Below are 15,880 nucleotides of genomic sequence, written 5' to 3' on the forward strand. Positions count from 1 at the left end.
TGGAAAGGGAGTAAACTGTGGTGATGGGGGGGCAAGGCAGAGATCAGAAACACCTATGTGGCAAAAAAGGAAATAGCAAAAGGAGAAGGAGATGGAGGAGAGATGTCTGAGACAATGGAATAATTTCCAAACACGTGGCCTCTTTCCACGTTTCTCCAAAATCAGCCGAAATCTGGAAAGATACAGTAAAAGATAAAGGACCAAATCCAAACAGGACAGAGTAGGGAAAAAAAATCAAGGTCAAACTGCAGGAGCAAGTGAAGCACCATGCCAAAGTGGGGAAAAGCATGAGCCATCTGGTGAGTTGTGTCCTCCTACAGAGGCACCGTTGTTGGCTTGGTAGCACCCTGATGTCCCTGTCCCCAGCAGCTTTCAGTGGGTCAGCTCCAGCACAACCACAACCATCCCACAGCACAACTCTGCTGGAAACTCCTTCTCTGTGCACCAGTCCCACTTCCAGGAAATCTGCTTTTACTGCTCTTTGTAAAGACAGGATTCCAGGAAAACAGATGTCATGCACTTGGAAGAATTTTGCATTATATTTAATTTCACCGCCGCATGGTGAGCCCACAGTGAGTTTCAACCAGAGCAAGTGATAGAGAGTTTGCAAAACCTACTTTCTATAGACTGTAAAACCCCTCTGAAACTTTAACTGAGAATCACTCACAACATGTTTAAGGCTTCCAAAGCCATCAAAGCTAACCAGAATTCATTAAGAGAGAAAATAAGATTGTAATTAATTAACTTATTGAAATTATGAATCAAGGACTACGCAGAAAAGGCTATGCATCACTTTGCAAGTTATTCATTTAATCAAATAAATGGGCTGAAATATTTGCATTACTAATTGCACCAGAAAGTGCTGATCACAATGTTTAATAAACCCAAATTGTTAATTCTATTAACTCTATTTCAAGTCTGAGACATTCATACACAAAGTTCCACTGGTATAAAGAAGTTTTGGGGCTTTGTCCTTAGAAATTCAAACAAAAGATTCTTCCAGAGCACTCTAACACATGGTCAGAGGAACAGCTGGAACCTCACCCATATCATGGCACTCTCTTCTTCTGCAGAAGGTTCAGGACAAGGGGGTTGTTGTGACAAGTCCTAAGCACAGCCTACAACCCAACAAGAGGACCCTGACTCTGCAGTAACCAACAAGCAATTAACCTTCACAGTTCCTGGTTAAATTAATCCTGGTAGCAGCTCTCCACTAAGAGCTGTTTCCACAGGCAGCACCCAAACCCTCAGCTGTGCCCCAGCTCCTGCACTCAGCCTGGCCCCACCCGGGCTGGGCTTTGGGGACATTGTGCTGGCAGCCCTGGGGTGTTGTGGCTGCTCCAAACCCCCTCCTGCCCCGTTCCTCTGCCATTCCCTCTCTGCCATTCCCTCCCAGCCCCAACCAGCCCCTGGCACTGCTGGCAGGGGCAGCCAGGAGCCCCTGGCCCCAGAGCAGCCTTTGGTTGCCCCTGGCTTTATTGCCTTGGATCCCAAACCCACTGACAGATCTCGTGATTTTTATGTGTTCCCCATCTGAATGTTTTATCAAGCTGTTACACTTCTCACTCCAGGCGCATGGAAACACACCAGCCAAACTCATTTTCACTTTCTGGCAAACAAAGGTTCCTCTACTTTGCCTAAAACACCCTAATTTTATTTTGACTCTGCTATTTGCCACTTTTATATCTCTGTTATTTGTGCTTTTCACTGATTTGGGACTTTTTGGCTTTGTGGATAAAGCAGCAGAATGACAGTAACACTGAGGCATGAGGCCTCTCAAACTGCCTCAAATCAGAATAATTTAATTCAGCCATTTGATACAAATGCCAGGTTATTAATATGCCAAGTACAGAGCTTCATTGCTTCAACTTTTTCCCGAGTTGCAGACATACTTTACAAGCAATAGACCTGTAAGGTTTTGTTTGGAGACACTGAGATGTAGTTTTTGCCCTTTTGTCTTTCCTGCTCTTTTTCTCCCCATAGATCTATTTGCTAAAATAAATTGAAATTGGGTAAAAGAATATAAGGCACAATTTATACTAGATATATCTGCAATTACTAACTCTGAATTAAACATATTCCTTCATGAATAATGAAGCAGAAATAGGCCAGAGGAAAAATGAGATAAGATCTTCAATCCATGTATTTTTAATTGCTTCATTATCTAAAATTTGGTATGAATAGCAGTGGATACAGTTTGCTGTTAATGCACAAAAAGAAATGAGAATTTTCAACCAAATCACAAAAGGCTATCAAAAATTAATTTTGTGTGCTGTGATCATTGAAAATGTAAGTGATTTTGTGGCAGAGTGACATAAAAAATACCATTTATATGCTAATAATGAACAAGTCATATTTTTTCATTTTGATGCAAAATAAATTTTATTTTCATTTTAATGAACTGTAATGAATTATAAGCTGTTTCTTTTTATCTTCAAGTAAAAGCTGGGGAAAAGATAATGGAAGGTTGACAAGAAGATTGCCCCTGAATGAAAATAGGATGGAGCAGAGCATGACCCTTGCTTTGACCTGTTAAACTCCTCTGCTGACTTGGCAAAGCTGCCACTTAGGCCCAAGGTGAGCACTGCCCATCACTGGGCAAAAGACAGAAAATCCTCCACATTGGGTGGAAAACTCCACCTTTATTTCACACCAACACACAAATGAGAAGGGAATCTGCCATGCTCTCATCCATGGAGATGCAGGAGCTCCAAGCTCAGGGATAACTTCTGTATCCACAGATAAAAGCACAAGGTACACTCGTTATATTGGCAGTCCCTAACTCTGAATTAAACATGTTCCTTCATGAATAATGGAACCCAAAAAGGCCAGAGGTACTAAGGAATCTGATCCAAAGCCTATTAAAGCCAATGAAATGTCTTGCATTGATGCATACCATATTAATAAATAATTATGGGAATTTTTTTGCAGTAGTTCCTAGAAGCACCAGGCAGAGCCAGGATCTTTATCACTTCAATTGCTGCACACAACACAAGAGATGGTCCTGTCCTAAGGGCATTACAGTGCAAAGATAAGGCAAGAGATAGTGAGCTGGGTAAGGGCAGGGAACCCAAACAAGCCCTGAGATTGTTGCGCTCAGCAATTATGTGCAGCAGGCTGGGCACAGCAGCTGCTCCAACACTTCTGAAACAGTCAAGCATGTACCAACACCAGCTGAAATCAATAGATATTGCATACATTAAACACCCAGGAAAACCCAGCTCAGCTTTTTAAAATGAGCCAACCATAATGGAAAGCTGGCTTGACAGTGCTTGTCTTGTACTCACTGCTCCTCATTCACACTGGGGACTTTCCTAGGGTACCTGAGAAGAGCCTGCTCCATTTGCAGCCAATTTCTTTGCACCTCTCTTTTGTGGAAATGCCAACACATAATCAAATTCCAGCTATAGCTTCCTTCTTGAGGCCTTCTGCATGTTCTTTAAAACAACCTGTTGTGCACAGTGTTGCTGTGTTCAGCACTGCTTCACCTACAAATGCACCGTGCTTCTGTACCAGCCTCACACACATCTTCAGAGAGTGCTGCTGTCTGGGGGATTTCAGAACACCTACTGAAGAGGTTACAGTGCTTGTAGGTTCCAATTTGCACTTTTATGCATGATAATACCTTTAAGAAGCTCATTTTAAATAACTCTATGTCAGGAAGAACCCTTCTGCTTATTATTTGGACTGGAGTAGTAGCTGCAACACATTGGTGGTTGTTTATTAAACTTTGCCTTGAAAGAGTTAAATCTTGGCAGAAGGACTCACAGCAGTGGACATAAGTTACAGTACAGGAAATGATGATATTGTATATGTATCTCATAGATTCCAGGAGTCTATATTAGGAAAAGTATTTCACCCTGAAGGAGCTCATCCACAGCTCCCTGCTGGGCCCATCCTCACCCCATCCTTGGGATCTGAGCTCACCTCAAAATATCACACACATCTGCTCTGTGCTCATTTGTGCTAATATTTACTCACAGGGCTTTGATTGTTGGAGTCTTTGTTGTTGTTTTTGTTTCCTACAAGTTTTACCTTTGTTACTCCTCTATGAATGATGCACTTAACAGGATGAAAAATGCAGTAAGTAGCATTTTATCTTGGCCAACTGCTGGGTGAAGCAGGCTGTGATCAAAACCATTGCAATTCTGCTCCTAGGTCTCACCAAAATAGTTTTAAAAATAACCTGTGTAAAATTATGAAAGACATGAAGTTTAAGAAACAAACTACTGAACCAGTCTCCACACTAAAAGCTAAAAAGAAGTCAGAGTTGTTTGACAGCCAAGTCAGGATATTTCTGTGGGTGATTCTCCAGGTTGAGTTTGTCTTTAATTTTGCAAGGGATTTCACTTCAAGGAAGAATATTGGATTGGAGAAGGAGACAGCAATATATTTTTTCAGCACTACCACTCATGCAGCTGCATCATATTTTTATCCTGACAATTTCATTGATTTCAAATTTTAAAAAAATGTAGTAAGTGTTTTCCGAATATTAATGCTAAAAACAAAAGAGAGAAGGCTGATGAAAAATGGAGTAAAAACATTTAATTTTGCTCTAAAATAAAGTGACACAAAATATTTCTGGACATCTTGACCTAACTTAAATATTTAGCCTGTGACATTTTGGATGAAAGGCGTGTAAACTGCAGCTAACAATTTCTAGTATTAAAATTTGTTTAGAGAATTGTGGAGGCTAACATAGCACAGAAAAATATGAAAGATGACAAAACTAAATTTCTAAAAGAAACCTGATAATTGATAATTATTACTGGCAAAAAAGAAATAGCAGCTGTGATAACAAGGCACTGAGTCATTAGACAGACATGTAAAACAGAAGATGATAAAATAAAGAAAGATATATATACTATTTACATGTAATAGCAATTTCATCCAGAAAGCAACCTGAGATTTGAGGGGAGTTTATTACTAGGTGCAATCATGAACCTGCCCATCAAGAATAGAGAAATAACAGAGTCACAGTCATGTCTAAGAGAAAAACTCACGAGCTGGACTAGAAGAAGCTCCCTCTAATATGACAAAAGCTCCCTCTGATATGACAAAAGAAAAGTGTGTGAGAAGTTGATTTTATTAGCATATTGACAGCAAATCAAATTGACCAAAAAAGGCTTTTAGAGTCTGATATTGTCCAGTGCTAACAGCAAACAAACCCAAGCACAGCTCTCCCCTCTGTGACCTGTGTGGGTGTCAGGGTTCTGTCCTTTCCTCGTGGCAGTTTGAGGCTGCTAGGTTGGGTGTCATAGAGAAGGATGAACTACAAGGGGTGAAGGAAGAAGATGAAATGCTTGGCCAACAGTATAAAGTCACCTGAAACAAAGGAACTGATCTTTGAATAGGCTGGCAGCAGAGCAGGGCAGATGAACCCCCGTGCTTGCAAATCCAGGATGGTTCCAAGACAAATACAGCAAAAATCAAGTGCGGGCATCCATGAGGAAGTAAACAGGATTAAGAGTTTTTACAGATGGAGACAACTCAACAGCCTGAGGCTTTGATAGCACACCCTTGTGAGCTCATCCCAAACCAGAAGAGATTGACAAGGACAGTGCCTGAGCCTGGCTTAACCAGCTCCAAAACCTCCTCTTTGCATTTCCCCTGGCTGTCTATTGCCCAGCACTGTTTATGCCTTCAAAGACTATTAGCAAATCTACCAAATATTTATGTTTTTCTTTCCTTTAGTGTCTGCTTTAATTTTTTCCTTGAGCTAAATGTTCAAATTTCCAGTTGCCGAAGAAGGAAATAGCGTAAGATTCATTTACAGACTTGGTTTTGTTTTTCTCCTTCTCATCTCTGGGATGTACAGAATACCCACACTGGCATGACAAGATCTCCAACACAAGGCTTTTTGTAAATCCTATTGGTTTATCCTAATTATTTCCCAATTGTTATTGTGAATTTATTTGAAAAATAATAAGGAAAAGAAAATTACAAGAAAAAAATTAACTGTGTAGAAGACCCCCTAAATGAAGCTGAAGAGGGATGAACTGTTTTCACTCTTGGAAATGTGCACAAAAAGGCTACGTAAGCAGTAACAGAAAAATAACAGATGTTTACAAGAAAAAACCAAAACTGAAGAAAACATCGAGATATGAATAAACACAGTTTGACTCCACCAATTAGAAACATTTGTTTGATCCAACAATGAAGCTTTGACAAGTGTCAAAGTTTGTGTTTTAGTTACTGTCTTGACATAGTTACTGAAAATTGCCCAGATTTTTAAGGATTTGTCCTAATCACATAAAATTGTACCATCATTTTCTTTGGCTGCTACTCTGCTCAATAGGAAATCTTGCCAACAAGAGACATGTAAGTCTTAATCATGCTTGAACAAGGAAGACTTACAATTCAGTTCTCAATAAGACATAATGAGTCAGATAGAAGGTGATTTGCTTGTTCACATTGTTCAAGCAAATTACAGATTTTCTACAAAATCTCCATAATTTTTTTCCAAATATAATTCTGTTATTGTATGCTGTGTCTGTAAATTTTCCCGCTTTTTTATCATTCTATTCAGGTTTGTATACATTAAGAAACAGAGCCTGGGAAGGAGGCAGATATCTGCCTGCTTGCCACACTTTGTCTATTGGAATTTTCAAGAGCTAGAAGTGGCCAAATCTGGGCTACGCCAGGCTCTGTCCCTGACCCAACAGTACCCTCAGAGGAACTGAAGGAAATTTCTCTAAACAGCCCCTGGTTTTAGGCCTAGGAGGGGCTGCTCGCACCTCATCTCTCTGTGAAACAAGCAGGAGTTGACCTTTGGAGCTGCTCAGGAGCTCCAGGAGCAAGCAGGACTTGAGAATCAGAGGCCACAGCTGCTCTCATACTCCTGCTAACACTGTGCAGCTTGAGGAGAGGATGGAAATGTTCCAGGTTGGACATGTCTTGGTATCAGAGCCCCTTATGGAGACTGAACTCAGCTGAGCCCATCCCAGGGGACATGAAAGTAAAAAACAGTTTGCATAAAGCCTTTCTTACTCACATTCAGTACATCCTCCTCCCTCAGAACCTCCTGCTTATCTATCAAAGGCTTGCAATGGCCGTTTATCACATCCTGGGCAGCCAAGGATCAAAGTCTGGGAATGAATCTGAAGGAAGAATGGCAGGGGGGAGAACAACCTTTCCACCCTGCTGCTCTTTCATGCAGTGCATGCCAAAATTAAACAACAGCTCAAAAAAGCCTCCATCTCCAGTGGTGTGGCACTGATTGTTGGTTCAATAACCACTCAGGTTCCACAAGCCCATGCATACAGAGAACCAAAGAGATCTATTACTGGACATAATTTTTTCCCCTTTGAGACAATTCTGACTGTGATTGTGTGCAGAGAAGTTGAGTGATAGATCTGAGAGGAGCAATGACAAAATGACAGGATGCTGGCCCCAAATCAGGCTCTGCCAATAACCTCCACAATTAGGTGGCCCCAGGCACAGATGGGTTCTTACAGTCATTCAGTCAGCAGTGTTGGCTGGGATGATACAGGCATCCTAATTCATCAGTGACTTGGCTGAGATCTTGATTTGCTCTCTCTGTTTGCTCAGTATATGATAAATAATGTATGATGGATTTGGCTTTGTGCCCAGAAGGAAGGTCTAAAACCGTCCCACCTCCAGACATGCTTTGTATTTCCTGGGTATTAGCTCCTGGTTTTCCTCAAGTGCCAAGTGGCCTCTAGACCACCACAGAAGAGCACTTTCCTCTTACATGAAAAGTTGGGTGTGTAATGAGCGATACAAAGCCTAACAACAAAAATCCCAAAATATACTGCTCCTTCCTCAAGTCCATAAAGTCAGTTAAGGGAGAATATAAATGTTGAGAGGTGTTGGTGCAAAAGGCAGGAGTTCATTTTACATCATTTGTGTCTGCTGGCTTTCAGAGAACATTGTCTGCAGATTTATGATTCACCAGGTAGTTCTAAGAATGTCTGGGCACTTTGGAAACAGCCCTCAGACTGCTGTAAAAGAGAATGGAAACAGAAGCTGAAGAGGATGCTATGAAGTAATTGGATTATTAACTGCTTCCATGCTGAATGACATGCAGGTGTACCCAGAAAATGTTCTTCGTTATTTTTTGAACACACTGCACCAGTGTGCAGAGCTTTTGCCTCCCTAAAACTCCTGCTTTCTTTCAGATTTTACGTTACACTTCAACTTGGCATGTGGTCACAACAAGGCCATCATTGGGCATGGCCACTGAGGAACTGCTGCTTTTCAAGTGGCTGCAGTAGGAAAACCAAACTGCTGCAGGCACCTCATGGGCACTTGCAGAGTCAGCTTTCAGTGCTGTGTCTTTGAAACAAGCAGAATTTACAGGACTAAGGATTTTATAGCCAAAAATCACATCAAAACTGGGCCAAAGAACTCTGCTTCTTCACTTCTCACTTTTTTCCCTGCTTTTAAGACTTAAGCATATGTCTCAGAGAAGAATACAGAGCAGCACATGTAACCACACTAATCAAGGCTGGAGAAGGCTCTTTACCAAAAGCCTGGACAGCAGTTGGAGCTGTCTGTGAGGCAGCCACATCACTTGACAAACACGAGTGCTCCTGGACAACTTGGTGTTTAAAAGCAGCAAAGTGCTGTGAAATGATAAATTAGAATGGTTGTATGGATGCCTTAGTGAAAAGTAAAACTGCAGAAAAATAAAACCATGTCTTCATGAAGAGGAGGGGAAAAACAACCCCAACTGTTGAAAGCAGATGAATTGAAATGTGTTCACAAAAATAACAGAAGACAAATCAGTACCTACAGCAACCATCCCCACTGGGCTCCATCTGGAGATCAGGGAGCTGAGAGGAAAGAGAAGAGGCACAAGTGTTGAAGTGTCTCAGGAAGGATATTACATCTGGGGGATGTCTTAGCAAGCAGGCTCCAAACACAAAATTGATAACAATAATTTGTTTTTTACAAAAAGGATGCTATCCTCAAGGAAATAAAGCATCAAAGGAAGTGGGCATGTCATATATTTCAGATGCATCACTTTACACATAGCACAAATACATTTTTCTTATTATTTTTAGGGGAAATAAGCCCTAGGTAGTCTCATAATGTCTTGGTAGAGTGTCAAAAGGAACCTGAACATTTCAGTCAGATCTTGTTTGGAGGGTACTGTAATGCATGTTATTTGGCAAAGAGATTTTCAAAGGTTTGCCAAGCCTCAGTCAGTTTATGGATTTAAGACCTCAGTTGTTTAAAGCCCTGTTTACAAAGCAATGCATCATGTCGCAGCATGGCACTGAAGTTGCAAATGGCTCCCGAATTTTGAAAAAACTTTAAACTGCAGTGGAATACAGATCACTCTGAGACACAGCCACAGGCTTCAGGAGGAATGCAAGCATTCTCCTACACAAACAGCGTGCCAGCTCCTGAGCTGGTATAAATCAAAGCAACCTTTTTCAGATAAAGAGAACAATGGTGATTTATATCCACTGAATCATATTGAATATCTCTTGAGCAACACTGACCTAAGAGCCTCAGGACCAGATCCTCAGGCAGAGCTGGATGTTTAATTCCTGCTGGTGGCACAGAATTAAGTATCCAAATCCTTCCATGGAATTCAGTCTAAGTGAAACAGCACCCTACAGGCACATTTACAACATACAATAAATGCAGTGCACTTCATCCCTGTCCAGACCAGTTCCAGCTTTGGCAGCAGGAGAGCAGTGACAAGCAAGGCTCAGGTTAATTAGCCCTGCTAGGAGGGCTGTGCTGGGCTAACACAGCTCCCCAGGCCTGGCCAGTGCCTCTGCTGAGCTCTGCCTGATGGACCTGCTTGTGCGCTTGCTGCTGGTTCATGGCTAGCTAACACCAGGCTGAGCCACACTTCGTGTTTGCACAAATGATAGAAACCACTCAATGAACACAGTGCTGGGAGAGGGGAGCAGCATTTGGGACATCCCAGCTCAGGTGTACCACAGGTTACAGCCCTCTCAAAGTACAACCATGCAGGTTGTACTCTTTCACACAGCTCTGATCAAAGGGCCTGTTTAAAGAAAAGAAAAATCACTCTACCAAAAAGAACATTTTCATTTACCTGTATCTTTCTGGCAAAACAGAGTAACGTGTAGGTTTAGCTGTTCTGCAGAAAGAATCTGGGTACTGGTGGGTGCCAAGCTGAACATGAACGAGCCATGTGCCCTTGATGCAAAGAAGGCAAACATTTCCAGCAACTTGCATTGGTAGAAGACCATCACCAGCAGACACAGGAGGTGATTAATGTCCTCTACTCAGCCCTGGGAAAATAGGGCTGCAGCACTGCTCATCCAGTTCTGGACCAGTAAATACTGGAGCCAGTCCAGTGAGGAGCTACTGAAATGATTAAGGGGTGGAATCATTCATGTGAGGAAAGGCTGGGACAGATGGGTTTGCTCAGGCTGGGAAGAGAAGGCTCAGGGGTGGCAGTGTCTCTTTAATGCATGTAAATATCTGATGGGAAGCAGTAAAAACACTAAGCCAGGCTCTTTTCAGTGGCAGGACAAGAGACACTCATTGAAATATTGGAGACTCCATTTAAACCTAAGAAAAGGTTTGGCATTTTTAATCTTATGTTTGATCTCTCTGGCAAACACTGGAACGTGTTTCCCAGTGGGGCTGTGGTGTCTCCATCCTTGCAGATATTCAAAACCTGAACGTGGCCCCAGGCAACCCTCTCTATTTGACCCTGCTCTGAGCAGGGGTGTTGGACCAGGCAGTTTGAAGAGGTGACTTCCAACCTCAGCCCTTCTGAGACTCTGTCACTGCTTCACTGCAAATTATAACCCTGGGGGAAGGGAGAGGACAACCTTTGGCAGTGGCAATCTTGGAAAGCACACAGCTGTGGGCAGGAAACTGTCCAAAGGCAGCTCTGTGCTCCAGTCTGCACTCTCAGCCAGGCACAGCACTGTGGGAGCAGCCCAGATAAACCTCAAAGGCATCCAAGTGATCACTGGTATAATGGACAGAAACACAAAATAAAGGAGGATTTAACCAGCACCTGATGGGGTGCACAAATTGGGATATAATTGGAGGGCAGAAGTACAAATGAGTTATTTAGCTTCTAAGTAACTTGCTGTAGAGTTTCATTACATATTTTTCATACTAACTGAGCATGAAAGTTCCTCTTCTGATGGCAAAAAGAGAAGAGATAAAACTCAGAAGCCTACGCAGCTTGCGCCTCTTTCCTCTGCTGGAAACGATAATTATCTCAGGCCTGCCTAATCCTGTAGGATTTATCCCAGATACTGTTAGTGCTTTCATTGTTCTGCACTGTGCTGGGCTTTTTCATCCACAGGGCTCAAAGTGCCTTACTGTGGGGAAGGCAAGCAGACCTCTTCAAAAGACCAAAAACTCTCCAAGCCATACACATTTTATGATGCATTCAACTCTCTTTATACATGACTGCCAGAACTGGGACAAGTGCTTGGCAAGTCCTATAAGGCAGAGGGAAGTTTCTTTGCATAAATTGAGAGAAAAAAAGCCAAAACACCCTAAAAAGGAACTTGGTGCTAAGTGACTGTGCAGAGGCAGTAAGGAGGTGCTGCAGGAGGAGCTTTAACCTCCATACTGCAAGCTCAGGGTGCACTCTCAGTCCTGCCCAAAGCACCAGTCTACCACAGGTGAGTTACAGCACTGTGTGGTAGGGTCTGACCCTACCTAAGGAGGTTAGAACAAAGCTTCTTTTCCAAACAGAGATGATAAAAAGCCTATCAGACACTGACAGCATATGTGCCTTGCTTCAGTCACCTATAGGGAAAGTCAGACAGAGAGCAGGGATGTGGTGATATGAGGTAAAGTCATATATTTACTTAATCTTTGAAAATAGATGGTGGGGGGAAAAAATAAAGACTTTTAACATGACTTCAGCACCTGAGGGGCAAAGGTTTTCTTTTAGGTGAGTCTCAACAAGGAATAGAAGTTATTTTCTTAGATATCTCTGGACCTTGCTTCCCTTTTTGACAGAACAGCAATATCTGCTTTTTGTGGCTGAATTTTGCAGAAGGTCAAAGAAAGGTCTTAGATTTCTGCCCTCTGCCCATTAGGATCAGGAAATCATTATTTATATTGTGTCCTGGCCCAAACCCACACAACAGTGCCTCCCTGTCGATGAATTTGAGGCTGCCCTTAGGTTAGCCCCTCTGAGCTTCCTCAGGAAGACAGAGCTGTTACAAGTGGTCATTAACTAGACAGGAATATCAAGAATGAATGCTTCAGTGTCAATGACACAGAAAAAGAAAAAGGAAGAAGTCTTCTGCCAAAAGGCTGTTGCAACCCTGAAAGGCACCAATTGTTTATCAGTGCCTTCTGGAAGGAGCAAAGATCTCACCCTGCCTTCAGTTTTCACTGGTCCCCAGCCTTCCCACTGACCAAAAGCCGGAGGAGTCTGTATGAAGTTGACATGAATGAGCAGCAAGCCAGGGCACTTTACAGTTTAGGCAGCAATAATGTGAGCACCCAAACTCTAATTCTCAAGAGAGGCATATGTGATCTATATTACACTATCAACCAATGTATTTATAGCACCAGATCAGCCTTCCTCATCCTAAATTTCTACCTTGCAGGGTTGATAATTACAGATTTACTTAGCTACCGACAGAAACCTGCAAGCTCTTCATTACATATCTTGCAAAGAACTTCATTACTGTGCAATTTGTGATGTGAAGAGTTTCTTAAACAGTCCTCCCAAGCCATTTTAACAGTTTGACTCTTTGAATGGAACTAGGAGAGGTGAATGATCCAGAGCTTCGTGCTACAAGGGAAGCAGAGGATGCCCTCAGTTTGGGAGAGGTGTCAGAGGAGTGGTTGAGCACCAGCTCTCTCCAAACCCAACTGCTCAGCACAGCAAAATCACCTCCAATCCATCACTTCCTTCAATTAAATTTAGAATTTACTTTCTTTGACACCATCAAGAACATGCAAATGTAATTCCTTTACAGCCTTCTCTCACTTTGAGAATAATTCATATATCAAAGGGCATATTTTGAGATGTAACACCTCACCTCAATGCTTGAAGGGGGCTTGAAGCAGCTTGAAAACAGATCTCTGCAAGAAGGAATTCTTGCAGGATAAAAAGGGATATTGAATGCAAAGAGTTAAAGCCATAGGGGTGGTGTGTGCTGGCAGAAAACTCTGCTGCAGCCAGAGCAAGCAGAGCCAGGTGGTTTTTGGATCAAGTTCTCCCTCAGATTTCCCAGTGCTGCCCCTCAATGGGGGCTGCTCCTCTCACCAGATACTGGGTTGCTGTCAAGGACACTTTACTTGCGGACACATGTAAATACTGTCTGTTCATTCAGACTTGAACTGTGGGCATATTCCTGTGTCCGTGCCAAGGGCTGCACAGCCTGCCCTGGCAATTCCTGAGTCCCAGGACACAGGAGCACAGGAGCAGCCCTCCCCAGCCATCACTGGGTATTTCTGTGATGGATGCTCTCCTGAGAGACCCAACACGCTCAACTTGGTTAGGCAGCAACTGGGAGCTTTGCTCAGATGGCCAGGAAGCATTGACAGCAGTACCTAAATGTGGATTTAATTAAGGCTGCTACCCTATTAGCATTTAGCTGGAGCTAGATTTTAACCATCATTAGAATCAGCATAATTGCCATATGTCAGAGAGCCATTTAATAAGCTATGTATCTCCACTATTTGTATTTCAAAATAAGCTGGAAATAGTGTGCATTTTCTCTCCAAGACCCCTTTGAAAATCAGACTATTAAAAAGATCATACAGTGTAATATACAATATTTACTATTTCAGGTTTATCTTGCAGCACTGCAGTTTGCAGCCAGCTACTGACTGGTAGCCTAATTTTGTAGATGTGTAAAAAGTTGCAATAAAGAGGTTACTATGTATTTCAAACATTACTGGCCTCCAAGATCTGAGAATTTCTCAGTGAACTCACCAAGACATTTTATTGGCAGTATAAAATTTACTGTGCTTACATACCCTTTAAAATGACAAATACATCAGAGCTATCAAAATGCTGGGGTGAGATTATACAGAACGAGTCAAAGATTTCAAATTAAATTCTGTGTCCCCCCCACACGCCATCTGATACACAGAAAAACCCAAATGGAGTCACAAGAGAAGTGACAACACTTGTAAGGAAGTTTTCCTTTTCTCCTTCCAGAAACATTCATGGGGAATTGATAATGAAGCAGCACCCTGACAGCACAGAAGCCTGAGACACAACAAAAAGTCCTCACTGTAGCTGATATTTGAAATATTTCACCGTGGCAAACCAACACAAGGCAAGACCTTTACATTTGTCAGACAAAAATGAACCACTTCAAGATGCTGTGGGGAAAGTCCTGCTTTACATTACATGGAATTTATTGCTATATTATTAAACTGACAACTTCTGTAAAGCCCCTGATAAAGACATGCTGGCATAGCACTGTTTTCCTACTATTAATAGGAACTTCCAGCAGGCAAAATGAAAGTAAATAAATGAGAAGACAATTCTCAAAGATAACAGGCATTTGAAATGAAGATTCTCTGTCAGCCAGAGAGCATGTGAGGGAGAAACAAAAATAAATATAGGTAAAAACTCACAACCTGTATCTTTAATAAACACACTCCCTGAAAAATGAGGGTCATCAAGAAAGATAAATGTCTTCCTGATCAGTAATACATAAATTTTATCTATGTTTTATCTTTTTTGTCAAATCAAATCTGATCATTTTCCCTGTATCCCTCTCATTTTAATGAGGACATGCTTTATTTATTTTGGAGGAAGAAATAGTCAAACTGAAAATGTTCCTGCCTGATGGATTAGATTGCCTTTGGTCCTCTGTGGCTGCTTCAACAATGAGTTATTTTAAGCCACTCTGGAGCCCTTCACAGGCTCCCTCTGGAAGAGGAGGCACCATGGCTCTCACAATGTCCATCAGCAGGAAAGCAAAAGTGGCCTTTCACCAGGAAAGAATGGACACAGGAATATGCCCATAGTTCAAGTCTGAATAAACAGACATCATTTACATGTGTCCACAAGCAAAACACCAACAAAAGTAGCTTATTCAGTGCCAAAGCTGGATTTTTTTTCAATTGGTCAAAACATACCTTTTGCTTTTAAAAAGTAGCAACAAACTCAAAATCTCAATCATCTTGAAATTAGTAAGCACTTTCCTCCCTGGGAAACAGCTTTTCCACCCTTTAAGCCAGATTGAAAGGAGGTTTGCCACCCTTTAAGCCAGATTTGACTCAAAGGAGGTTTGCTATTCCCATGGCTGGTTAGAAAGTCCACATGAAATGCATGATCAGTGCTGCTGTGTCTGACTGCCCCAGTGCTTCTCCAAAATTGGGATCAAGAGTTGAAGCAATTCTTCACCCCTCTGTCCCAATATTCCTGGCCAACCAGCAGAGCTTTTTCCCTTTCACACATATTTTCCATTCCATATTTTCCACCATTGTCACTGATACAGGCACCAAACCCCCTGTCCCACTTGGATCACACAGCAGGTAAAGCCCAGCTCCCCTTCCCATGGCCAGAGAGGAAACCCATGGAATGAAAGCAGGTGCCATGGAAGCACAGACCCATCCCACCCTCACCCTCCAGACTGAGCTGACTTTCAAACCCCTGCTGATTGACATTCAGGAGCCCCACACAGAATTAGTGGCCATCATTCAAGCAGAAAGTTAATATCAGGTGGCACTATATAAATACAGATGCAAAGCAGAATAGAGGCTTTTTAAAATAATGGATGTATGAGTAATTTAACTAATCACTACAGTCAGTCTAGCAGAGCACATTCTTCTTGTACATAAGCAAACAGAAAGCTGGGAAGTTATAAGCTGTGCTGGCAAATTAATCTTAGAATACAAATGTCACTGTGGAAAATTCCTAAATCCTTTCATTCTTCTATTTGAATTGCAGGATCATTTCATTTGTTTTAAAAGT

Source organism: Ammospiza caudacuta, chromosome 17, assembly GCF_027887145.1.
Source record: "Ammospiza caudacuta isolate bAmmCau1 chromosome 17, bAmmCau1.pri, whole genome shotgun sequence".
Classification (NCBI taxonomy): Eukaryota; Metazoa; Chordata; class Aves; order Passeriformes; family Passerellidae; genus Ammospiza; species Ammospiza caudacuta.